This window comes from Geotrypetes seraphini, chromosome 5 (genome assembly GCF_902459505.1).
Source record: "Geotrypetes seraphini chromosome 5, aGeoSer1.1, whole genome shotgun sequence".
NCBI lineage: Eukaryota > Metazoa > Chordata > Amphibia > Gymnophiona > Dermophiidae > Geotrypetes > Geotrypetes seraphini.
The window spans coordinates 156,627,775-156,655,264 of NC_047088.1; the positions used below are offsets into that span (position 1 = coordinate 156,627,775).

General features: G+C 43.7%; 1 protein-coding gene across 9 annotated transcripts in view; it reads right to left on the minus strand.

Moving 5' to 3' along the window:
* The window catches only part of FAM126B (family with sequence similarity 126 member B), a 228,517-nt gene extending 205,080 nt beyond the window's left edge, over positions 1-23,437 (minus strand). For 2 of the 9 annotated variants that reach the window (XM_033945759.1, XM_033945754.1), the window contains exons 1-2: positions 23,318-23,437; positions 22,643-22,733 (exon numbers count right to left, since the gene is read on the minus strand). The gene's annotated coding sequence lies outside the window, so the exon portion shown is untranslated. The other 7 variants (XM_033945761.1, XM_033945760.1, XM_033945762.1 and 4 more) reach the window with 6 other exon arrangements.
* Positions 23,438-27,490: the final 4,053 nt, after the last annotated feature.

Genomic DNA, 27,490 nt, shown 5'->3' on the forward strand with positions numbered 1-27,490 from the left:
GTATGCATATGTATAACATCATACCATATGGTATGAGTTTTTCTTGACTATACAATTCTTTGCTTAGCATTATACCATTATGTTACTAAGTAAAGACATTAGGGAAATGCAAGCATAGTGCTACATAAAGCCAAACACTCTATTTAAATTTTACATCAGGTTTTTGTCCAATGTGCATTCAAGACAGGTTACACAATTACAGCACCAGTACCCTTGTGTACTTTAAAAAAAAAGGAAAATAAGTCTACAGATACATTTAGAAATACTTTCTCTAGCCTTCTAAACATTAGCAGCTTATAGAAAGATCGCAGAAGTACAGAAGGGAAAAAAAGTAATGGTAGTCATGAATAAGCCCTTGTGTTTAAGAAGCCCAGTAAGGTATACCACCTCTTTCCTTCTATGAAAAACTCTCTCTGGTTAATCATGAGTAGTAAAATGACAGAGGCAAACACAATACAAAACACAGCTATCAAAATTATTTCGGGGTCAAAAAAAATTTGATCATGTCACTCCTTTGTTACAAAAAGCCCACAGGTTGCCTGTTCTACATAAAATTGCCCTCTTGACCTTTAAAACTATGCAAACTAATGCCCCAGCATTCATAGATAAGAGTACTGATCCCCTATGACCCTCCCAGAACCTTAAGATCAACCTCCCAGTATTCCCTTAATGTCCCGTCCTTAAAGATAATTGGTACTCGTGTTACCCTCATTTTTTCAGTCACCACCCCTTTAATTTGGAACTCTCTCCCTCTATACCTTAGAGCCGAACGAAACTTGCAGAAATTCAAAAGCAGCCTAAAGTACCGTATTTGCCGGCGTATAAGACGACTTTTCAGTACCTTAAAATCCTCCCCAAAGTCGGGGGTCGTCTTATACGCCGGGTATTGTTTACATGCCCTTACTTTACATGCCCTAACATCTCCTTCCTTACCTCCTTACGGTGCTTACGGTACTAGTAAACCTGCCGGGACATCAGCGGGGCCATGGCGGGACATCAGTGTGACAAGGGTGCCAGCTCCTTCATCCTGCGCAGCGGGAAGCAGCGGCGCTCTGGCCCCACCCCTTTTCTCTTTACTACGTCTCTCGCACATGCGGCCGTGTGTGGAGTCTAGCCCTTAAGGAAGTTGCGGGGGCGAGCAGGAGGCGTGCCGCTGTGTATGGCTGTGTAGGGCTGGCACTCCTGTCCCATTGATGTCCTGCAATTTTACAGTTTACATTAAAGGCAGTGTGTAATAAAATACATAGTGCAACTATAGTACTGATAAAGTACCGTATGGTATGGTACTATCCATATATGGATAAGGGTGGACCAGACTGCTGCTAGTGAGATGGAGACAGGGAGGGCACCAATCAAATCAGGTTTGTATACAGCCAACCACAGTACGGTACTTCACCATTGTACAGTACAGTATAGAAAATGTCCAGCAGTCAAACCCCTATCAACTCTATTATGGCCCCAGCAAAAAGAACGAAATATGAAGCAAGTTTTAAACTTAAAGTTGTAAACTTTGCCATGGAACATAATATTTGTTGTGCAGAAGGTGTGCGGAAGAAGGGGTAGTCTTATACGGCGAGTATATAATAAACTCTATATTTTAACTGTAAAAGTTGGGGGGTCGTCTTATACGCCCAGTCGTCTTATACGCCGGCAAATACGGTACTTGCTTTTCAAAGATGCCTATAACTGATATTTATTCACGTATCTACTCCAACAATTTTTAACTTTTTCCCCTTTCCTATTGGATTTTCCTTCTATGTATTCTTTCTATAAAACTGTAGTTCTTCCCTCTTTTCCCATTGTTTTCAAGTCATATGTATGTTTGTTTAGTTCGTGTATGTCTAATAATCAGTTCATGTATGTCTAATAATTTAAAAATGTTCATCTCCCAGCTATTTTTAAATACTTTGTACAACGCTTTGTGCTTTTGGATAAGTGTTTAATCAAAACTTAAATAAACCATGAATCTATGATATCTCTGCTCAAGTTTATTTAGGTGAAAAAAAGTCTGCCTAGTCAGGAGTTAATATTCAACAGAAATAGAATGATTTCAAGCGTACCTCAGATAATATTTAACAGCACCGCCCATTTCGGAATTCTAAAGGCCTGTACACAAACTTTGGCTGCTACATACCCAATGAGAAGGATCCATTGCATCAACAAAAGGAGCACTGCTTCTCATCAAGCACCTTTGCTCTTCTGCTCTGAAGCTGTTCTGTTACAGGGAATTCTAAACCTTTCCTTGTAGGGCTGTTAACGTATTGTTTTCACGTATTAATGCTGAATGGAACAGTGAAGCTGGCTTGTAAACTGAAAGAATACTTTATTAGGCTGATGTGTTTATGAGACCTCAGACCTAAATCAACAAAGTGTTTTTATACTGGATATTATACTGGAATACAGCATATTTATGAGGGGCGTTCAATAATTTATCTCAGTAGGAAAGAAAAGCATTTTCAATATAGTCCCCTGATAGCTCCATACACTCCATCCACTTTTCCTGCAATGACTAATCCCTTTGAAAAAATTTATTGTGTTTGACCTTCAAACCAGGACGTCACAGCTTCCTCGACGTTTTCATCACTTGAAAACTGCTGTTCATTGAGAGATTTCTTCAAAACTCAGAGCAGGAAATAATCAGAGGGAGCCAGGCCAGGATTGTAGGGTAGATAGCTCAGCTGCTGAAACCCACATTCTCAGATGGCAGTCAGCGATTGTTGTAAAGAAGTAGCATGCCTGCTGTGAGTTTTCCTAGTCTTTTCTCCTTGACTCCCACAAAGCGATCCTTGTGTTGGCATAACTCTCCCTAGTTATAGTTGTCTTGTGTGGCATGAACTCCAGAAGAAAAAGTCCTTCATTCCAGAAAACAATTGCCATGACTGCCTGCAGATTTTTGGGGTGAGGGATGATGTGTGCTTCCACTGCATTGACTCCATTTTGAACTCAGGATCTCTGTGATAGACCCAAGTCTCATCTCCAGTCACCAAATGATGAAAAAAAATTCACTTTGTCTTCACAGAGCATCTCCAAGTTCTCCTGACAGCACTGGAGCCTCATGACATGGCACCAGCATTCTTGAAACCCATCTTGCATTAACCTTGGACATGCCCAACCTTTCATGAATTATTTTCCAAACTGTACCTGCCAAGATGCCCATTTCTTCAGTTATTCAGGAAACATTAATTTGTCTGACAAAATTATATCCTCTACTTACTTGCACATTTCTGTGGAAGTTGCTTTCACAGGCCATCCATTTTCAATGGACTCTCTACCCCACTTAAACTGCTTGCTCCAAAATTGTACTTTGTAGGATGATGGGGAAGACTAACCATAAACTGCAGTCATGCCACTCCTTTGACTTTTTCCTTTCTTTTGTGAGAAATTTTATCACTGAACAGTTCTCCAAATCTAGCAGTATCTTACTTGATTTGTACAAGGTCTCTCCTGACATCCTGTCTCTTGGAATGTTAGACTTGCACTGAGCCACAACTGTCACAACATGTACAGACTTGTTTCAACAAGTTTCTTACTTTCTTTCATAACCAGGTAAATTATTGTATGTCCCTCATAAAACCAAATCAAAATCCACAGCAAAATCTTTAACATGTTGAAGGGTCAGCTGGAGATGCAGTTAAGGGACAGAGGCAACATCTTTTATGCTAAATTAATACTTAGCTTCATCCATATTTACATCAGATGATTTCTTCAAGGCATTGTAGGTTATCATAGTCTGCTGCTCCAATGAAGGGGGAAAAAAAGCTCTCTTATATGGCTTCTCCCATGACATCAATGGCTAATGGAGACCAACAAATGTACTCAGAAATAGCAGCCCTTCCTGCCTTTGCTGCTCTCATACAAAGCAGGGAAATACTCCATTTGGAGTTGGGATTTTTGTGTTTTTAAAAAAAATAAACAGATGGACAATGTTTAATTTCGTAGAAGAGGGGGTTAATGTTTCAACATTTCTCCGTGGCTCCCCAGGTCAAATGATATTTCTGTAATCTAATACATACCTGATAGTTGTTAGCTTGAGACGATTAGTAATTTAAAAAAATTAAAACAACTTTTCATAAAGGTTACCACAATAATCTTTATTTGAAAAAATTCAACAACGAATATAAAAAAAAAGTTGTCACAAAAAATATTGATAGAACTAGTAAGATGGATGAGCTTGCTGTTTATTACAAATCTTCTCAAACCTCGGAACCATATTTGATAGTGGCCAATCTTATTTCTTGTTCCACATTGATGTTCGCTCGGTATTTGCTTTTTATCACAGCGAGCACTGAAAACCCAACCTCACATAAATAGGATGTCACAAACAGAATTAAGATTCTTTGTGCTCTACTGCTTAACAATGGATATTCATCTCTTACTGAACACCAAAATTCAGTACCGTATTTTCGCGGATATAACGCGCACCATTGTAAAACGCGCACAGGGGTATAGCGCGCAGAAATCACGATGATATGTACAAAAACTTTTCTATACCGCGCTCAGGCATATAACGCGCATGCTGCCCGACTCTCCTTTCGCCCGCCCTGACTTTCCGTGCGCTGTCCCGACTCTCCGTTCACCCCCCTGACTTCCGTGCACTGTCCTCCCTTGAAGTCCTGTCCCCCCTTGAAGGTCTGTCCCCATCCTGAAAGCCTGATGCCCCCCCCGACGTCCGATACATCCCCCCCCCCGGCAGGACCACTCGCACCCTCACCCCGAAGGACCGCCGACTCCCCAACAATATCGGGCCAGGAGGGAGCCCAAACCCTCCTGGCCACGGCGACCCCCTAACCCCACCCCGCACTACATTACGGGCAGGAGGGATCCCAGGCCCTCCTGCCCTCGACGCAAACCCCCTCCCCCCAACGACCGCCCCCCCCCAAGAACCTCCGCCCGTCCCCCAGCCGACCCGCGACCCCCCTGGCCGACCCCCACGACACCCCCACCCGCCTTCCCCGTACCTTTGTGTAGTTGGGCCAGAAGGGAGCCCAAACCCTCCTGGCCACGGCGATCCCCTAACCCCACCCCGCACTACATTACGGGCAGGAGGGATCCCAGGCCCTCCTGCCCTCGACGCAAACCCCCCTCCCCCCCAGCCGACCCGCGACCCCCCTGGCCGACCCCCACGACCCCCCCACCCCCCTTCCCCGTACCTTTGGAAGTTGGCCGGACAGACGGGAGCCAAACCCGCCTGTCCGGCAGGCAGCCAACGAAGGAATGAGGCCGGATTGGCCCATCCGTCCTAAAGCTCCGCCTACTGGTGGGGCCTAAGGCGCGTGGGCCAATCAGAATAGGCCCTGGAGCCTTAGGTCCCACCTGGGGGCGCGGCCTGAGACACATGGTCGGGTTTGGCCCATGTGCCTCAGGCCGCGCCCCCAGGTGGGACCTAAGGCTCCAGGGCCTATTCTGATTGGCCCACGCGCCTTAGGCCCCACCAGTAGGCGGAGCTTTAGGACGGATGGGCCAATCCGGCCTCATTCCTTCGTTGGCTGCCTGCCGGACAGGCGGGTTTGGCTCCCGTCTGTCCGGCCAACTTCCAAAGGTACGGGGAAGGGGGGTGGGGGGGTCGTGGGGGTCGGCCAGGGGGGTCGCGGGTCGGCTGGGTGGGAGGGGGGTTTGCGTCGAGGGCAGGAGGGCCTGGGATCCCTCCTGCCCGTAATGTAGTGCGGGGTGGGGTTAGGGGGTCGCCGTGGCCAGGAGGGTTTGGGCTCCCTTCTGGCCCAACTACACAAAGGTACGGGGAAGGCGGGTGGGGGTGTCGTGGGGGTCGGCCAGGGGGGTCGCGGGTCGGCTGGGGGACGGGCGGAGGTTCTTGGGGGGGGGGCGGTCGTTGGAGGGAGGGGGGTTTGCGTCGAGGGCAGGAGGGCCTGGGATCCCTCCTGCCCGTAATGTAGTGCGGGGTGGGGTTAGGGGGTCGCCGTGGCCAGGAGGGTTTGGGCTCCCTCCTGGCCCGATATTGTTGGGGAGTCGGCGGTCCTTCGGGGTGAGGGTGCGAGTGGTCCTGCCGGGGGGGGGATGTATCGGACGTCGGGGAGTCGGCCGGGCAAGAGGGCTTGGGCTCCCTCTTGCTCCGATCGTGGATGCGGGTGCGAGCGCGTGCGAGCGGTCGTTCGGGGTGGGGGTGCGAGCGGTCCTGCTGGGGGGGTGAATCGGGCGTCGGGCGGGGTGGGAACTATGTTTAAAAACTTTTGTATACCGCGCTCAGGCATATAACGCGCGAGGGGTATGCGCGGTACGTAAAATCACGTATAACGCGCGCGTTATATCCGCGAAAATACGGTAATATCCATGCTGCTAAATTATGTCTTGAGCGTATTGTCGCAAGACAGCTCAATGAGATTTTCTTCTTCTTCAGAAGTAAAGTCAGCTGGAGGTTTAGCTCTGAAGGGATCCTGAATCTAGGCAAATTTCATAGGATCATCAAACCATTTGATACTTTGTGATAGGTGATCTTCAAAAACTGATTTTATATTGTCAGCCAAAACAACTTCATTTGAGATCATGAACTGCTGCAAAAGGGGAAAACAATCTTTGCCATCGTCTTCATGCATTTTTCTCCACCAGAATTGTATTTATTTTTTTTTAAAACTGAAATCTTTAAACTTAAATCTTCTTGATCAATTTCAAAATGTGCATGTTGCCTCCTTGCAAGGAGAGATTCAGCATATTTAACTTTTCAAAAATATACAAGTATGCCAGTTTAATCAAAAACTCTGTCTCTACAAGGTTTTTGGCATACTCATGTTTTTTTCTTCAAGAAAAATGTAGAGTTCTTGTCATAATTGGAAATATACGGGCCAATATGTTGCCACAAGAAAGCCAGCGTGAATAGTAGTAGTATAACAAAGACGTGTATTCAGCTCCTATATCTTCACACAATTTTTTTTGAAAAATCTTGCTTTTACTGGGCAAGTTTTTATAAAGTTTATCACATCCACTGTGTGTTCCAGGACCAAATTCAATGTAGGACTTAAATGCTTTGATGCAAGTACGGTACTTCTGTATGTATTATGCAATGGGTCCACATTGCAGCCGGAGCTTTCTTTCGAATAAATGCTTGCAATCCTCCATAATGACCTGACATTGAATGGCCACCATCCATTCAGACCCCAATACACTTTGTCCACTCTAAATTATTTTCAGTCATAAATATATTTAGGATCTCAAACAAGTCCTGAGCCTTTGCACTTATTTTTTTTACAAAAAAGAAGTTCTTCCACAATGGCATTTCCATCTACAAAATGTACATAGCAAATCAAATGTGCATCCTTATTATCCATGGTCTTATCTAATTGCAAACCAAACTCCCTTTCTTTTAGTTTTTCGATCAATTGGTAATTGAGGTCTTCTGACATATGTTGAATTCTCCGACTGATAATATTATTAGATAAAGGTACAATTGAAAGTACTTTCCCTGCAGATTCGCCAATCATAATGTTCACATATCTATAGCAACAGGTAGAATCAGTTGTTCCACAATGGTATGGGTTTTTTTACACTTAGCAAATTTATGTGCATCCTTGTATGAGGCTAGCAGTAGAGCATTGTTTGGTAATGATAAATGCTGAGAAAATGTACCTTGCTGTCCTTTAATTTTCTGGTAAAGAAGTCGCAAGTTTTATTAATAGAGTGTGAATGATTAGTTTCTAAATGACGCTTCAGTTTACTTGAAAGTATACAGTCTGGCTACCAATTCCATCGCAAATATTCTTCAAAACATCATGCATCCTACACCACATAATCCACGGAAACTCAGCCACTGCTCTCACCCAACTATTCTCAACAGCCTGGTCTACCTCCAGGAGACTCAAACAGAATACAGTTGAATCTACCTTCCAGAAAAAAATCTCCATTACAGGCATTTGTTCCACTCCATGCTTACATTCCTAGGAGTAAAAGCATGGAATAACCTGCCAGAAATGATCTGAAAAGAAACTAAACATACAACATTCTGGAAAAAACTGAAAACCTTCCTCTTTGACAGCTGAACCTACTTGACTTCTCAGAAACGAATCTTTCCACCTCTTTCGCTAGATGAGCTCCTAGACAACTATGATTTCTTGCCCCCCTCATACCCTCCCCCCCTTTCAAGGCTCCTTTTAGTCACTCCTCCTGATCCCCTTTCAACCCCTCTCTGAATGTCACCTAGAGCCTGAATAGGTATGTGCGACACAGAAATAGAAGATTAGATTAGAATATTGAGGGAGGACTGTAAATATAAAATCAAAAGTCTTGTACAAATGAGGTCTGTAGGGGCAGGGGACAAGGGCAGAGTTCATAGGGGCAGGATGGGGATGGAGCCTCTGAGGATGGGGACAGACTTTGTCCCCATGATATTCTCTAGCAGGATGTTGGCAGGTATAGGGTTTTTAATCTTTCAAAAGGTTGGCAACCCCAGGTGCATCATTCATATAGCTGGCAGGGCTCTAAGCCTCACCAACTGAAGACATCCACAGTCTGTTTAAACCCTCCATCAGAAAACCATGGCAGTCAATGGTGGTGCTCCAAAGCACTAATACCAGTTCATACGTGAAAACTGAATATGCCTGGAGTGCCGGTATAAAGGGCTTAGGGCACTGCCTTTGACTGCTATGCTTTTTTAAACATAAGTCAGTGGACCTAGGGATCTTCAACAGCTAAAGTATTTAATTTATAAACTTCATGGTGGAGAGGCGAAGGAATGAGGAAATACACGCCCACCCTGAAATTGCCTTCCAGCTTCGCTTATTATTTCTTGCCATTCCCACCTCAGTGAATTTCAAGATAAGCAAAACCAAGAATTGCTAGGTATACTGAGATGTTCTCCTTTGTCTGTCCTCACACTCATTCCTTTTCCCTTACATCCTCGTATTTTAATTTTCTTCCAGTCTTTCCTTCATCTTACTTTTTATTTATAGCAGGGATCTCAAAGTCCCTCCTTGAGGACCGCAATCCAGTCCGGTTTTGAGGATTTCCCCAATGAATATGCATTGAAAGCAGTGCATGCACATAGATCTCATGCATATTCATTGGGGAAATCCTGAAAACCCGACTGGATTGCAGCCCTCAAGGAGGGACTTTGAGATTCCTGATTTATAGTGTTTTAGCGCAGAGAGCCGAGCTGAATGGCCTGCGCTGCTCCCAATGCTCATTGAGTTCCTATGAGCGTCGGGAGCAGCGTGGGCCATTCAGTGCAGCTCTCTGCGCTAAAACCGCTAGTGTGGTTTCGTAGAAGAGGGAGTAAGTGAGCTGTGAACAGAAAACGTTTGGGAACCACTGCTCTAGCCTCTGAAATTCAAAGAAAGTGTTTCCTGCAGGACATGGCCTGCAGCTCAGGCACTCTTCTTGCTGATGTTACAGATATTAAGAAATCCTGTCTTAACTGTCAGATCTATCAGGGATACCTCTTCCAAATGCTCCTACAGGGTCTTTGCAAGGGCCTACAGAACCTGAGGGGGTGGAGCTCATCCCAGAGTGATGTGAGGTGGAGCATGAAAACAAAACAGTGGGTTCTCTACAACCCTTGCAGCTAATGAGGGTTTTATCCGCTGGTCAAGACTACCAGTCCTGTTGCACAATTAAACAATGGTAGATGCCACCAGAGCATCCCTAGATAGGTGGTCACCTAACTTTTATGTTATAAATGGGTGGTGTTTTTAGACCTATGTATTCCTCTTCTCTATCTATAGCTATATCTGAGTCTACTGCTTCTACTTATTTTAAAGTATTTATAAAATTGTCTTCCCAGCCTAACCAGAGACATCCAAAGCAGTTCAGAGAAAGGTTATGATGCTACCTTGTGCAAAATGTCCCTTACGGTGCACATGAAATATCTGCATACTAACCGTTTTAAAACGAGTCTAAACTGCATCCACATTTAGACATTGCAGCAGTACTCTATAAAGGGAACTCCCTTCATTCTAGGATCCACAGTATGAAGCACAAACAAATGTTCTAAACAGATTTTTCCCTAGTAATTAAATTATTTTTAACAAAGCAAACATCCACACAGTTCAGTTTGTGAACACTCATTCATTCCCCTGGAAATACATTTTCCATCACAGCTTTCAGTTATTGAAAGCTCCCCATTTAGATTTATAACAGAGGCATAGGACACTAACTGCTAGCACTGCCATTAAAGTCTTACTTGGTGGTCACAGCCCCCAGGATATCAAGTACTATTTTTACAAGCAGCTGTCAATAAGCAGCTTCCTCAAGGACTTCCCAACCTTAAATTAAAAGGCACTGAGGTCTATAAACTCATCTTTTCCATAGACTGCAGCATGGGAATTTAGAGATCTATATATGTGTGGGTTACTCTGATCCAGCAGCAAGCTAATTCAAAAGCAGCTGAAAGTTGCAATATTAATCATACAAAATGCGAAGAAATCTTGGCTACAGTTAACAGACTCAGGATTCTAACTCTGCCAATAACTCAAGAGTGACTTTAGGCAGTGGTATTGCAAGGGTGAGAGGTGCCCAGTGCAGTGGTGCCTCACTCCTGCCCTCCTCTCCACCCCATCCGCTCCTTCCCTGCCTACTCCTGCCACTTGCATGCTCCTTCCTTCCCTACCTCTTTTAACGTTCCCGGCACAAACAGCAACCCCAACCTGCTGCTCACGCCAGCGTCTTCTCATCCTCCGACGTCACTTCCTAGGCGCAAGCCCAGAACGTCAGAGGAAGAGCCGAAGCTGGCACAAGCAGCAGGTTGGCGTTGCTGTTCGCGCCACGAACATTAAAGAGGTACGAGGGAAGGGTCGTGCAGTAGTGGGGGAGGGGCGGAGAGGACAGGTGCTGGCGCCCTCACCAAAACAGCTCCCAGGGCGGACACTTCCCCCCTCCACCACTGACTTTAGGTAATATATCCTACCCCAAAACCCAGTGCACGTTGTTTCCCAACCAGTATGCTACTGTATAATGGGGATACAATAGAAAAGTTATTCATTGCCTGATGTCCAGGTCTAGACCAGCACCTAGGTTCTGCTCTCTGCATCTCATAGCAACAAAGGGTACGAGTAGTCACATATGCCTCTCATGCTGTAGACAGGAAGAAGCTTGACATGTAGGAATTAACATGCAGTATGCAGAGAACAGAACTAGACCCACTTCATCCAGCATGTATACTGCTCACTGCAATTCCTTTTCTTCAGCCTTCTTTGAGACTTCATCTACCATCTGTAGGCTGACGGCACTACTGGCAGAATTCTGTGCAAAATTTTCAAAATTCTGCAAGTTTATTTGTCAAAATTTAAACAATATTTTTGCTAATTATTCTCTAGAAATCTTAGTACAATTCAGTATTTTCATTTATAGTAGAGAAAACAAAGAGCCTTCAAGTTTTTTCTCATTTAGGGCTCCCTTTGCAAAGTGGAGCTATCAATTGGCATACACCAAATATGAAGAAGCCCAAGGGAATTGAATAGACTTCATCACACTCAGCGTGCCGCTAATTGGTAGTGCCGCTTTGTACAAGGAACCCTTAAGAGATTTCTTCTATTACTGAGTCGAACTTCTATCCCCCCATCCCCGCAACATCTCTCCCTTTCCCTCTTCATGTGCAACATTTATCCCTCTTTCCCCTGCAGCAGCCTCATCCTCTTCTCCACCCATATGTCCAACATTTCTCCTTCACGTCCTGCCTCCTTCTGGCAGAGGGGAAGGCGCAGGACACAGCAAAGGAGAGGCTTCCGGGTTAGTAGAAGGCAGCATATGGGTATCACTGATAGGACCCAATGAAACCACACTTTAGGGACAGAGAAGCAGGAGTGTAGGAGCCCAGCAAACTCCCCTTATGCTGGTGATGCGTAGGTGCATCACTGCTTGGTGGACTCAGGCCCATCCAAGGCTATACCCTCAACCTAGAAAACATACACTCGACAGAGAAAGAAGGTCTGAGGCAGTGGATCATGTGACTGGCCCATGCATGTGGTGTTAGCCCAAGCAGGGACATCGCTGAGACCAGAATTCTGCACAGAAAAAAGGTAAGTTCTGTGGGACTTGGGAATTTTGCCTGAGACAGTGGTGTGGAATTCCACCAGGAGTGCGCTATGGTACCAAATGGATTCACTCTAAGTGCTAGAAGTAACAGCAGCAGAACAGCTCTGGCAGCCAAGGGAACTAAGCCAGCTGCTTGTGCACATGGATTTCTGCTTTCTCCTGAAAGTAGAGAGAATTGAAGAGATCTGTTCTTGGCAGTTGCAAGTAAGGAAAAACAAGAGTCCAAAAGCAGAGGAAGTAGACATCTGCAGGGTGATGAGCTGAAGGAATGGGGTGGGGTGCCCACAAAGACAGCAGAGTATGGAAAGCAATAGAACATACAAGGCAAGAGTAGGCATAGTAGTAGAAACAAATTGGGGCTGCAGCTCAAGAAGACTATGCAGAAGTTATGGGTAGCTCATAAATCCAACTTGCATTTCATCTTCTAGTGCCAGAAAAGCCCGGGCAGTGATGGGAGAAATTCACAGATAACTAGAGAAACAAAAATCAGCACAGCTATGTGTATGTCTATGTACATTGTTTTTAAAGTTATACTTAAATAAAAACCTAGATTTTGGGGCCAAAAAAGGGGGTCTCTGTTTATTTTCAAGTCCTCCCCCTCTCAGACCCATCACAGGCCTCACTTAAGCCCTGCTGGTCCAGTGGCGAACCAGGGCAAGAGCGATCCACCTAAGCTCCTGCCCCATGCAGTTTCACTACTCAAAATGGCTGACAAGTATTTTTTTAGATTAATTGCCTTTTTATGAAGAAATTCACTCAAGGTGGTTTAAAATACATTGAATAGTAATCAGGTACTCTTAAGCATTTTCCCTATCAGTCCTGGCAGGCTCACAGTCTAACTGTGGTACCTGGGGCAATGGAATGTTAAGTAATTTGCCCAAAGCCACAAGAAGCATGCTGGGATTGAACTCACAACCTCTAGCTCTAACCACTAGGCCACCCCTCCATTTCACAGTAACTTCATGATAATGCCATGAGTTTGATTTATATTCAACACAAACTTTTTTCCCTCTTTATTGGGGAAAAAAGAGATTATGTACTTACCCTGGTAAGCTCTTTTCCAGAAGATAGGGGAGACACATTATAGACAAGTGTGTAGTATCCCAATGGCCGTGTGCCATCTGCAGAAGGAATCCAATCCAGATTTTCTTTCTGTGGTGCTGCACTACTTCAGTGTGCTTTCTAGCTCCACCTACAGTTAGTACCCAAGCACCGAGAGCCATCTTACAAATATGACCCCTGCATAAAAGTGACATATAGATAGAGTGTTCCCAACCCAAGGGCTGACTAACATCCAAGAAGCAACTTGGACAAGCATAAACAGGCAGTAGACAGGTGCAGGAAGTACAGGGTGGGAGTATAGAATGTCTCTCCTATCTAGTGGAAAAGAGCTTACCAGAGTAAGTACATAATCTTTTTTTCTAGTGTAATTGGGAGACATTCTAGACAAGGACAATGTACCAAAGCAGGCTTATTGCGCCGACCTAAAAAACCAGGGACCTGAAGGCAGAGTCCTGTCTCGCCACCACATCAACTCTGTAATACTTGGCAAACATGTGCAAAGAGGACCACGCTGCTGCCACGCAGATTCCCTCAAGAGAGACCGGCACTTACTTTGGCCCTTGAAGAAGCCATAGTCCTAGAAATGATGGCCTTGGAAATGGGAGTGCCCCGCTCAACACAATGACTCAGTATAAACAGAAGGTCAGAGTGACGAAGAAGCATCCTGCGCACAGCAAGTGTCTTTAAAAGGCAATCTTGTGGCTTAGAACCAGTAGGCTGAAAAACAGGCAAACACACCTTCTGATGAACATGGAAGCCAAAATCAACTTTGGCAGGAAAGAAGGAACAGTGCACAAGAAGACCAGACACCAAGAATTGGCAGAACAGCTCTTGACAAGATAGAATTTGAAGTTCAGAGATATGGCTTGCTGAAGTAACAACAACCAGAAAGACAACTGGGAAAGTCAAGGTCAAGAGAGAAGCATCTCGAAGAGGATCAAAGGGAACAGTGGTTTAATCGGCGGTTTAATGCAAAGAGCCCCTTGCTGAAATCTGGCAATAACCAACATTAAGGATGCCCAAGATTAAGGACAGACCTGGGCTCTGAAACAATAGAGCCCAGCCACTTGAACACGAAGGAATGCCACAGTGAAGCCTGTATCCAGACCAGCCAGAAGAAAGGCAAAACAACTGAAATCTGAGCGGAATACAGCTCTGGCCATTCCTGGTCACACCAATGCTGGAAAGTCTACCATGCCTCAGTATAGGCAGACACAGTAGTTGACTGCATAGACTTGAGAAGCATGGCAATAACTACTTCCGAATAGCTTGTGTGTGCAAAAGTTGTGCATGCAAAATCCATGCTGTAAGAGCAAAGTGACCCGAGTTCTCCATAGAGACCGGATCCTAAGAAAGCAAGTCTGGAGGGGTGCCGAACCGAGCTGCTACCTCTGCAAAGACACAGCAGAGCTGTGTACCATGGCCTGTGAAGCCAGTACGGAGCCACCAGAATAACATGACCCAGAAGGGTCGCTCTCCGTCGAATGACTTAACATGCAGGGGAATACCCCGAGGCTAAGGTGGCACAACAGCATCGAGATTTGTGCTGTCAGGCTTGGATCTTCAACTGAAGAATTAAGGTATCGCATTGCCCTGCGTCATGGCTACAAGTACGCAGGGCTAATCCCAGCACTGCACAATGGCTTGGAACACTACTAAGGACAGCTCCCACTTGCCCAGATCCAATGCCCGTCTGCTGAGGGAATTGACTGGTATATTATCGACTCCTGCCACATGTGCTGCAGAAAACGCCTGCAGAGGACAAATATGCCATAAAGTCTGCAAAGGCCTCCGGCTCCTGGGACGCAGAGTCACCCTGAGATGACAGAGGGTCCACAGCCTTGCACATGGAACCATAAACCATGTTGAGCCCTGAAAACAAAATAACTGCCCCACCAAGCTAGCCGAGCATTTAGTCACCTGCTGAATCAAGGAAGAGGCTACGCTTTGCACTGCCATCACTCCTGGCTGTACCACATCAACACCTGATGCAAAAACATTCCAAAAGCACCCAATTTGTGTAATCCTGGAAAGAATTCACATTAGGAGAACCCAAGAACTCCATCCAAACAAGTTTGGAAGCAAAAATTTCAGTTTTGGAGAAGGTGGGAACTTATGTAAAAAAATATCACTAAAAATCCAAGATGACCACCGTTAAGAAATTTGTGCCAAAATCGCAATATTTTTCATACATAGCAAACATTAAAAATGGCAATTTTAGGATTTTTCAGCTGGGTAACACAGGAGGATATGCAGAAACTTTCAAAACTGCAAAATTCAGACCTCCCCCACCCCCCAAGGATTCACCTCACAGGCTAACTGCCTTTACTCACTGTGACTTGTGCTGAAATGCTAGAAATGTGCTGCAGCCTGCCACAGCTCTCTCACAGTAGCTGGAATCAGAACCATTGCTTTGAATGCCTCCATGATACTGATCTTCGGGCTGCCAGACTCCATGCCTGACTATATCTCCATCCCTGTGGACCGACAGACGCGCTAAGGAATGGGCAGAGGCATGGAATGGAATGCAGTTGGCACCTGCAAGATACTGCCGAGTCTCCTAGGTATGCCCAACAGCCTGCGCTGAACTACATCCAGTAGTAGGAGAAATGGGGACAGCCCATACTCCTCAGAAATAGAACCAGGCTGGCTGACAGGTATCCACTGGGATTGGCCTATCAGCTGCAGACCAGACAGAGTTCTCCACGCAGGCAGAGCTTAATTGCCTCGAGCACAAGAAGTCCCGAAAAAAGGGATGAAAAACACTGAATAAAATAATAAAAAGGAGGGAGCAGAATAAATACACTCCTGCTGGCACGCGTGCAGAAGGAAAAAACTGTAGGTGGAGCTATAGAGCACATTGAAGTAGAGCAGAAGTAGAGAAGCACATTAAAGTAGAGAGCAAATCCAGATTTGATTCCTTCTACAGATGGCATGCGGCCATTGGGATACTACCCACTAGTCTAGAATGTCTTCCCTATTGCATCAGAAAAAGGGTTACCTTGGTTTATATTTGGATATGTTTATATTCAAGTATACAGTAGTGTATATGGTATAAGTTCAAAAATGCAGTTAAGAAATTGTGACAATGTTTCTTCATTCACTGAAATGTGTTTTCTTCATGCTGCATACGAGTTCCTTAAATGGCTGAATGAATTCAAACAATGCAAAAATCTTATTTGAAGGAGGTAACTGTGTTATCGATGTCTATATTATGACCAGTTTCAATAGACAAGTGTACATTACAGTAACAGAGGCTTTCTGAAGTTAGCCAAGCTACAGCTTTTGGCATTTCTAGAAGTAAACAATAATGTAAGAGGGCTTACATCTAATTACATATCCCATTTGTCATTTGGCCTTGTATTCCTTGCGTCAAATCTGAAGTCATCTCATCTCCCCCCACCCATCCCACTTTGCAATTCATTCATAACAAACTTTACCTCTCTTCTTGGGTCTTTTAGTCTTGATTCTCACACACATTCCCCACCTTTGAACATTATATGGCTCTGGTCTTCTTAAGACTAGATTCACAAAGTAAATCGATCGTGTACCAATCAGTTTGCGAGACTTAGCGAGCAAATTTCCCTCCAGCCCGATTCACTAAAGTGTTTAGTGATCCCCTCCCGATCCGTGCATGCAAATGAGGGAAATGGCATGCAAATTTGGGAGGGCAGCGATTCACTAAACACTTTAGCTAACACTGATTGGGCTTGCTGATCAGAAAATAAGTGACTGCTGAAGACCTATCCTGGCTGACTCTCTTGCCCTCTTCTGCCCTTTAAAACCACGGGCTCGCAATGCTTTTTAGCAGAGCAAGCACATGGTTTTAAATCCGCCGCTGCCATCGGGCCCGATGCTGCCCACCCGGTCCCCGCAAATTTGGCAGGAGGGATGCCAACTCCCTCCTGCCATCGCCATTGGCCTGGCCCACCCTTCCCCATACCTTCGGGCTCTTTAAAATTATGGCAGGAGGGTTCCCACACCCTCCTGCCATATCTACAACTACAACCCCCCTCCCAACAAGTACCCCTAACCCCCCTCCCTCCTTGAACCCCCCCAAAAAAATTTGCCCCGCAGCCGCATCGAAAATGACAGGAGGGTTCCCACTCCCTCTGTCATCGGTCCCACCCAAAAACTAAGGTAACGGCAGGAGGGATGCCAACTCCCTGATGCCACCTCCCCACGGACGCCCCTTCCCCACCCACTGTCCCCTCCCCCCCTCCCCATACCTTTAACAGAGCAGGAGGGGTGCTCAATCCCTCCTACTACAATGCCTCCCGCAAAGAGTCTGAGGCCTTATGCCATGCCCCGGTACATCATGTGATGCACGGGGTGGGGCCTAAGGCCCTAATCGGCTGAGGCGCCTTGGGCTCCTCCCTTGGACACCTTGGGCTCCCTCTACTTCATTTTTGTTAAACCTGGCTCAACTGGTATTATTTAAAAGTTTTTTCTGGTTCAACAGAGAATTGTTCCAACAGACCCATGGAATAGCAATGGGTGCATCTTTAGCTCCATCTTTGGCAGGAAAAATGTATACATCCTTCTCAGTGGTTTCAGGATGTGATTCTTGAAGAGATTCTTGGCTGATATTTTTTTCATCTGGTCCTCCTCTGAGGCCACGTTGAACCAATAAACATCCTTGATCCTTGTATTCAATTTACAGCCACCTTTGACATCAAAATTATAATTTTTAATGGATTTACATATTTTTTAAATGAATGATATTCTGGGAACAACATTGTTCAGAAAGATGACGAAGTTTTTTACGTTTTCACAGCTTTCACCCATATTGATTAAGACAATGTTCACCTATTAGACAGTTTTTATGACTGACACAGATCTATTTCTGTCTTGAAGATTATAGGAGGCAGGCTAAGATACTAAAGAACAGATTCCTTCAACGCGGTTAACCATGGAAGTGTTCAGATGGCATTCCTACGAGCTAAGTATGCCTGCCCAGAGAGAGCTATTATCGCAACATAAAGAGGAGCAAATTGATCCAGGAGTAACCTTTGTGCAAAAATATATACCACTCTTGCCCCAAATCAACCAGATTATAATGAAGCATTGGCACGTAGCACTTTTAACATGTGAAGAATGTCCGAATAAACCTATAGTCTCTCATACGATATCTAGGAATATAGGAGAAATGATCAACACATGCATATCACTAGTGCAAACAAGTGAATCGATTTTTTACTCATCAAAATTACAAAGACTAGGGGACACTCTGAAGTTATAGGGAAATACATTTAAAACCAAGAGGGGAAATATTTTTTGCACTCAAAGAACAGTTAAGCTCTGGAACTCGTTGCTGGAAGATGTGGTAACAGCAGTTAATGTAGATGGTTTTAAAAAGGTTTGGACAAGTTTGGAAAAATCCATACGGAATGGGACAATTCAGCACGGTCATTTCAGTGCAGCCAGTTCAGTGTGGCCCTTTCATTGCGGCTGGTTCAGTGTGGGAAGTTTAATCGTAGCCATTTCATCATGGCACTTTAAGAGCACCGAGTCAGCCCCCACCTAGCTCACCTGAATGGGCAGCTTGTGATGAGTCTGATAGATGCTGTCCCCACCCAGCTCACCTGAAGAGCCAAGGAGTGTGACAGATGCTGTCCCTATACTTAGTAACATGATAACATAGTAAATGATGGCAAATATAGACCTGAACGATCCATCCAGTCTGCCCATTAGTTATTGCCATTAAAAATTAATGATTAAATTAACTTCTTTGATATTTCTGGAAAATAGACTGTAAAGTCCGCCTGATATTGTCCTAGGTTCCAAATGCTGAAGTTGTCGTTCAAGCTCTCTCCAGCTTATCCAACCATCCTGTTTGCAGGATATCTACCATAAGTCTGGCCAATAACATCCTCATGTTCCAAGTTAGTGGAGTTCCCACTGATGCCCTCCCCAGCCCATTCTACACCAAATCACCACATATGGGACACAGGCCATGCAAGTCAGTCCAGTACCAGCCTTAATTCTTTCATTTACATCCTTTATTTTTTAATTAGAGATCCTTTATGTTTATCCCATGCTTTTTTGAATTCCATCACTGTTTTCCTCTCCACTACTTCCTGTAGGAGGGTATTTCAGGCATCTACCACCCTCTCCCTGAAAAAGGATTTCTTAACATTGCTCCTGAGTCTTCCTCCCTGCAACCTCAAATTATGCCCTTTAGTTTTACCATTTTCTCTTCTCTGGAAAAGATTTGGTTCTATATTAATCCCTTTCAAGTATTTAAATGTCTGTATCATATCTCCCCTGTCCCTCCTCTAGAGTATGCATATTTAGGTCTTCCAGTCTCTTCTCATACTTCTTTTGGTTCAAACCCCTTATCATTTTTGTCACCTTCCTCTGGACCGCTTCAAGTCTTTTTATATCCTTCACCAGATACAGCCTCCAAAACTGAACACAATACTCCAAGTGTGGCCTCACTAATGACCTATACAGGGTCATCAACACCTCCCTTCTTCTGCTAGTTAGCCCTCTTTCTATACTACCTAGTATCCCTCTGGCTGCAGCTGCTGCCTTATCACACTGTTTAGATGCCTTTAGATCCTCAGACACAATGACCCCAAGATCCCTCTCTCCTTATTTGTTTTGTCTCTTTTAAAGATATCTCTTTTATTATTGCTGTACACCGCCTAGAAATCTGAATAAGCGGTACAAAATTTTTTTTAATAAACTTGAAACTTATCAGCCTCTCTACTTCCAGCACATACGGTTCCCTCGGATTTCTAGCCCCCAAATGCATCACTCTGCATTTCTTCGCTTTGAATTTTAGTTGCCAGACATTAGAACATTCTTCTAACGTTTGCAGTTCCTTTTTCATGTTTTCCACTCCCTCCGGGGTGTCCACTCTGTTACAAATCTTAGTATCATCCGCAAAAAGGCTAACCTTACCTTCTAACCCTTCAGCGATGTCACTCACAAACATATTAAACAGAATCGGTCCCAGCACCAATTCCAGAGATACTTCACTAGTCACCTGTCCCTCCTCCAAGCAAATTCCATTATCCACCTCCCTCTGGCGTCTGTCCATCTACCAGCTTCTAATCCAGTTCACCACTTTGGGCCCTAACTTCAGCCCATGGAGTTTGTTTAAGAGCCTCCTATGAGAAACCATGTCAAAGGCTTTGTTGAAATCTAAGTAAATTACATCTAGCGCATGTCCTTGATCTAATTCTCTGGTCACCCAATCAAAGAATTCAATCAGATTTGTTTGGCACAATTTACCTTTTGTAAATTCATGTTGCCTTGGATCTTGTAAATCCATCAGATTCTAAGAATTTCACTATCCTTTACTTCAGCAACATTTCCATTATTTTTCCAATAGCCAAAGTGAGGCTTACCGGCCTGTAATTTCCCATTTCATCTCTGCAACCACTTTTGTAAAGAGGGACTACATCTGCTCTTCTCCAGTCATGTGGAACCTCTCCTGTCTCTAAAGATTTATTGAACAAATCTTTAAGAGGACTCGCCAGAACCTCTTGGTAAGCCAAGCCTGCATGGAATGACAACTAGCTAGGGAAAAGTACATTGGACCTTGCTGGGGAATGGAGGCAATCCCAGTAAAACCTTGGTTTTCAAGCATAATTTTTTCTGAAAACATGCTTATAATCCAAAACACTCATATATCAAAGCAAATTTCCCCATAAGAAATAATGGAAACTCAGACGATTCGTTCCACAACCCAAAAACTTTAATACAAAATATTGTATGTACTCGTATTTCAAGACCTTGATGGTTTAGAACAGTCACTACACTCCTGCAGTGTCAGAGAGAGAAGAACCATAGGCTCAAATGTGATGTGTGTAATACTGTATATACTTGTATTGCAAGACCTTGCTTGTTTATCAAGTTAAAATTTAATAAAATGTTTTGCTTGTCTTGCAAAACACTTGCATACCAAGTTACTTGCAATCCAAGGTTTTAGTGTAGAAGGCTGGGAAAACAGAAAATGAGAACAGATTAAAATAGATTTAGTGAGTAACATAACTTTTATTCTTGTATACCGCCCATCCAAAGAGGATCCGGGCGGTTCACAGAAAAGAAGAACTGGACAATCAGTGATGTTTACATAAAATAAGATTATACATTAGCATTAAAACAATAAGATCATACAAAATAGCATTAAAAAGGTAGTAAGTACAATTAAAACAATAAAAAATGATTATGTAATAAATTTATCAAACAAATGTGTTTTTAAAACCTTTCTAAAAGCAATATACAAATGATTTTGAAAAATCAAAGGACTCAACCAGGAATTCTGTTTGCCTTATTGAAAGGCGTTTTGCTAAGAAATTTCTTGAAACGACATGACTTAATAGTAGGATGGATACATAAACGTTAATTCATTACGAGTGTTCTTTACTGATCTATAAAACTTGAAATGAGAGGATAAATATTTTGGGGCCAAACCTAAGAGAGCCTTAAAATAAAAACACCCAAATTTAAAAAGGACCCATGCCTCAAAATGCAACCAATGTAGATGTTGGTAAAAATAACTAATATGCTCATATATTTTTAGACCTAAAATTAGGCGTATGGTCACATTTTGTATTAAATGAATACGCTTTAAATTTTTCTTGCAAGATGCCAAGTAAATAACATTGCAATAATCAAGAATTAAAGACTGTACTAAAAGTCTAAAAGAGTCAAAATCAAAGTTGTGAGTAGAGCAGGCCGAGTAATTAAATTCCCTGCCCCCTAAATATAAAAGCATCAAATTATGCCTATGTAGAAAGAGAAAAGTTAAAAAATACAAAGAGAGGATTGAGGGAGGGGGAAGAGGAAATTAGGAAATAAGAGTGTGATGTAGATGGGCTGAGGGAAAAGAAGATTGGTTAGAGAAAAGTGTTATAAATTACTTGAATGGAGAGAGAGAGAGAGAGAGAATGATACTGACATACTGGGATGAGGAGGAGAATGGCTGGATCCTAGATTTTGATTTGTCCACACTTTCTGTCCCTGCTCTTGACATTTAGTTATAGTCTGGTCATCACTACCATTCCCTACTAGATGCATTTTGTTTTCCCTTTTTTTTTTTTTTTTTTGCAGGGTAATGGGAAATTTGTTGTGAGTTATGGGTTGAGCACCCCCACTTATTTTCAGAAGCTGGCTCCTACCTATTTATATCCTACATCAGCTCTCTTACTGAAATGAACAGCTAAGTCAGAGTTTTGCAACAAGTTAAAATCATGTTCTCATAGGCTTCTGCGGCTGTCGTCATGATTGTTGCAGTTGTCCGAGTCTCACTGCGTCTGAATAGGTAGAGCCAACGTTTCAGCCATCATGCTGTGGCTGAAATGTCTGTTCTACCTATCCAGATGCAGCGAGACCCGGAAACTGCAACAATCAATATAAAATCATGTGTTTCACATGATCCCAAAATACTTCTGCTTAAGACAATTGCATAAAAGGAAAAACTGGATCTATCCAATCATATATTTTCACCATTACTATGGAGTAAATAGACACTGATCACGAAAGTTTGAATTATGTCCCACAAGAGCTCCTACATTAAAATGCCTATGAAATAAATGAATGACAACGCATCACATCTTTCCCTAGCAAAAGAATCTCAATTAGTTCCATTTACCTTCTGTTGATAGCAGGAGGATATCAGCAAGTTTTCATGTTCCATAGCAGAACAAACATTGTGTAGTTTATTACTTCCCCAACATCTCCAACTAAAAAAATAAAAATGAAAAAAAAACCAAACGTTTAAACAACCATCACCCCAGCGCTCCGCCTTCTGTTTCACGGTCAAGAGCAAGCAGAGTTTTGATAAATAATCTCTCTCGCTGTTCTTCCCCTCTTAGGCCAGTCGGCTTCATACAGTTGGAATACTCTCAATATGATAGAGAAAAGGTGAGAACAACACTGCTTCCGTAGGAATTGACATCAATAGCTATCTGCGCTAGTGTCTAAAGCTGCGCCTCTTCCTTCCTCTCAGCGACTACCGGTCCCGCTCACCCCCAGCTGCTGCCCACCCCTGCAGAGGAAGGCGCCATCACTCTGTTACCTGCAGAAGAAGGCCCGTTTAAGGGTCACTAGTTCCCCCACGTCCTCTCACTCACCTCCTACCTGTCACTCGCTCCCCTTCCTACCAACCAAACCGCGACACAGCAACATCACCGGCAATTGGCCGCCCAAACCTCCTTACAAGGCAGCTTCCTATTGGACACGGTGGCTCTCAAGGAGGACAAGGTTTAGGCAGGAAAGTGCGCTGGGAACCGAGAATGGCAACATCTCAACTGTGAGATTCCGTTACCTGCCGTTTTACGAAATCCTTATGTGATCGTTTCAATGTGCGTTTTTCAAACCGAGTGAACCCATTATTAACCAGTTTATAGGGTCTGCAGAGAACCGCAACTCAAGCTCCCCCCCTCCTCCCCCCGGGATTTCCGCTGTCAGGGAAACCGCCGCTTTTCTCCTTGACCACGCCCTCTCAACTGTCACGTGGCGAGACGGACTTCCAGGAAATCTGGGGCACTTGTGAGCGGTACACTAGATTAGCATATTCATAGTTCTTAAATATGCCTGCTTATGTGCCAACGCTGTAAGGGCTTGAGCACCACTACAATTTAGCAAGCGCCTCCACTTTGTTCGAGAAGGGGTAACTTAGAAGGGGTATACTACTCCCCGCTCATTTAGGAAAAATTGACTCTTATGTATGCCCGAGATATACATTCACATAAAATGGAGGTGGTGTTGCACAGACTGCTTGTTATTCGGACTAACTTTTATTTGGACTAACTTTTATTTGGACTGATCTGGCTGTTGGTTGTGTAGTTGATTTGTGGTAGATTCTGGCCTCTGCTTTATGTTGTGGCACATATGTATGTTGCATACATATGTATTGTGAATGGTAAGTGACTACCAGAAGCAATATGAGATAGGAAGGGTCGTTGGAGTGGATTGCTACTGCCCAGTACAGAATTTGGTGCAGAATTCTGCATCGGCCTATCATCTGCACTCCTGCTCACTTCCAACATGGCAGAGGAAAGGCCCTGGCAGGGATAGCTGCAAGCAACCTGTTTACAGCAGTGGCTCAGCTAGCCGGCGACTGCTGGGCACAATGGACCATTGGTCTGACCAAGCAGCGGCAATTCTTATGTTCACTACAGCTTTTGGAAGGCCTGCGCATAAAAGAAAGGGTCTCCATACAGGAAGGGGGGATTGTAGGATCAGGAGCAGGGCGATGCCATGGGAGGGGGGGAGAGAGAGGAGGTCATGTAGAGAGTGAGAGAGTGCACACCTGCAGAAGGGGGAAGAGGAGATGGATAGTGGACCACAATTAGGGGTGGGAGATGAGGGGACATGATGAACCAAAAGGGGGAGGAAGGGACATGTACAGGACACATGTAGGAGAGGGGAGATAAATGCTGGACCCATAAGGATGGGGGTAGAAAGTAACCCAGACAAGAAAGGAGGATGGAAAGGGAGGAAAATATGAAAGCAAGAGAGGCAGTGGGGTGAGGAGACATGGATGCTTGACCTATAAATGGGAGGGGGGGGGTGAATGGTAGAAAGAGTGATATCCAGGAGGCTGCTTTTAGACCAGAAAGGGGTGGTAGGGAGGAAGAGAGTCTTGGCTGTGAAGAAAGGGAGACAAGGGGGTGGGGGATGGTAGAGAGGAAAAGTGTGACCCAGACCAGAAAGGGGAAGGGAGGAAGAGATTCTTAGCCAGTGACACGAGAGAGAGAGATATGCCAAAGAAAAGAGGAAGACTGTGAAGGGATATGATCGAAACATTCAAGATAATGAAGGGAATAGACTTAGTAGATAAAGACAGGTTGTTCACCCACTCCAAGGTAGAGAGAACGAGAGGGCACTCTCTAAAGTTAAAAGGGGATAGATTCCATACAAATGTAAGGAAATTCTTCACCCAGAGAATGGTAGAAATCTGGAACACTCTTCCAGAGGATGTTATTGGGGAAAACACCCTCCAGGGATTCAAGACAAAGTTAGACAAGTTCCTGTTGAACCAGAACGTACGCAGGTAAGGCTCGACTCAATTAGGGCACTGGTCTTTAACCTAAGGGCCGCGGCGGGAGTGGACTGCTGGGCACGATGGACCACTGGTCTGACCCAACAGTGGCAATTCCTATGTTCTTACACCATGGGGGCTAGGGAGGGAATTCAGGATGCGAGTGAGAGAGGTGGGATTTAGAGGGAGACAAAACTGCAGTTGGAATGAGAGAGGGAACAGAGGAAGCTGGAACCTGAGAAAGGAAAAGATAGGAAGGAATTTCAGGCCATAGACTAGGGGAAGTCTATGCAAACACTACAAATAAACTTTGCAGAGTTTTTCTAAAATTTTATACAGAATTTTCAATTTTTTTTGCGCAGAATTACGCCAGCAGAAACAGATGTGATCATCGATAGGAAAAGGTGACTGAAGTCACTGGTATCTCAGCTTACCTAGCTTCTCCATTTCTTATACCCCATCATGTTTCTTCCATTCCCTTAATGATCATAGGTTAGTACTCTCACAGCCAAAAAGCTTACTAGGAATCCACTCGTAAGAGTGCTTTTTATTGTTTAGCTCCAGTCCTCTGGAATTCATTGAAGAGAGGAGACTGTTAGGCCTCTACGATAGGGAGAACAATCCAAATACAGGAGTCAGGAGGAAAAGATGTTGATCACACAGCGGGGGATGTGTCCAAATTGAACTTTATTGGTCAACAACAAAATATGAATTGTACAGACTCGACACTGAGTGTTTCAGCAATTTTGCCTTTGTCAACAGTCTAATAAATCACGAGTACAAAAAATTAAGAATAAAAACAAATAAATATACATGTATAAACATATTAAATTACATATTAAAAAACATGTAAAAGAACAATTTTAATACCAAAGCAAATGAACAAAAACGTCTCAAACAGTCCCAAATATATATAAATTGTGAGCATAACACTAATAAAAATGAAAACACTAGTAAAATGAAACAGTCATGAAGCAGACCAACAAATATATCACAGAAATCATATGTACAAGAATTGTCAACACATCAGACGAACATATGTATAAAGCTGAATACAAATGTAGCACAGAGACCATAATCATGATAAAAAAATGTCATAGACTGCCCTAAGTAAATGGAAAATTGTAAATTACACTGTTGAATAACAAAAACAGGAATCTGGATTACTAGTAAAAATTGCAGTAATATGAATTGTACATATACCGATTAAAATAAAACACAAATAAAAATTGTACCAATTAGATTAAACAAACACTGACAATGAGCAGATGATCACAAAATAAAATTGTCTGAATAGCCTACTCGTTTTGTGGAATTTCGGCAAATCCCCCAAATAAAAGTTATAAGCAGATAATATAATTTGGAAATCAAAATTTGGAGAAAAATAAAACAAAAGAAAGTAAAAGATGACATATCTCCAAGTGGAAAGATGTATTCTTATGTGCTGTATTGGGAACATCAACTTAATATAGAAAAGTTGCAAGTCAGAGTTGTCGGCGATTTCTCTTGAGATTTGCAGAGTTGCTACCTGGGTCCTCCTTGCATACTTTTACCAAGTTTTACAGGATTGATGTTGCAGCTAAGCAGGATGCTGCCTTCAGTTCCTCTGTTTTGGCAGCAGGCTCATCAGTCCCACCCTGACTTGATGGGACTACTCTGTTACATTCCACTTGTCCAGGAATTGAGTGGGATTGTACAAGAACAAAAAAATATAAGAATTGCTATACTGGGACAGACCGAAAGTCCATCAAGCCCAGTATCCTGTTTCCAACAGTGGCCAACTAAGGCCCCAAGTATCTAGCTAGATCCCAAGTAGTAAAACAGATTTTATGCTGCTTATCCTAAAGCCATCTCAATAATTATCCAAACCTTTTTTAAATCCTGCTAAGCTAACTGATTTCATCACTACATTCTCCAACAACAAATTCCAGAGTTTAATTACACATTGTGTGAAGAAATATTTGCTCCAGTTTGTTTTAAATCTACTACTTAGTAGCTTCTTCATATGTCCCCTAGTCCTAGTATTTTTGGAAAGAGTGAACAAATGAGTTACATCTACCCTTTCCACTCCACTCAGTATTTTATAGACCTCTATCAAATCAACCCTGAGCCATCTCTTCTCCAAGCTGAAGAGCCCTAGCTACTTTAGCCTTTCCTCACAGGGAAGTCATCCCATCTCTTTTATCATGTTTGTTGCCCTTCTCTGTAGCTTTTCTAATTCTGTTATATCTTTTTTGAGATATGGTGACCAGTACCATAGAGCAATACAAGGGTATTGCATTTGGGTAATGCATTTGGGGATTAATAATAGGAAGGAACCGTATATGCTGGGAGGAGAGAAGCTGATATGCACGGACGGGGAGAGGGACCTTGGGGTGATAGTGTCCGAAGATCTAAAGGCGAAAAAACAGTGTGACAAGGCAGTGGCTGCTGCCAGAAGGATTCTGGGCTGTA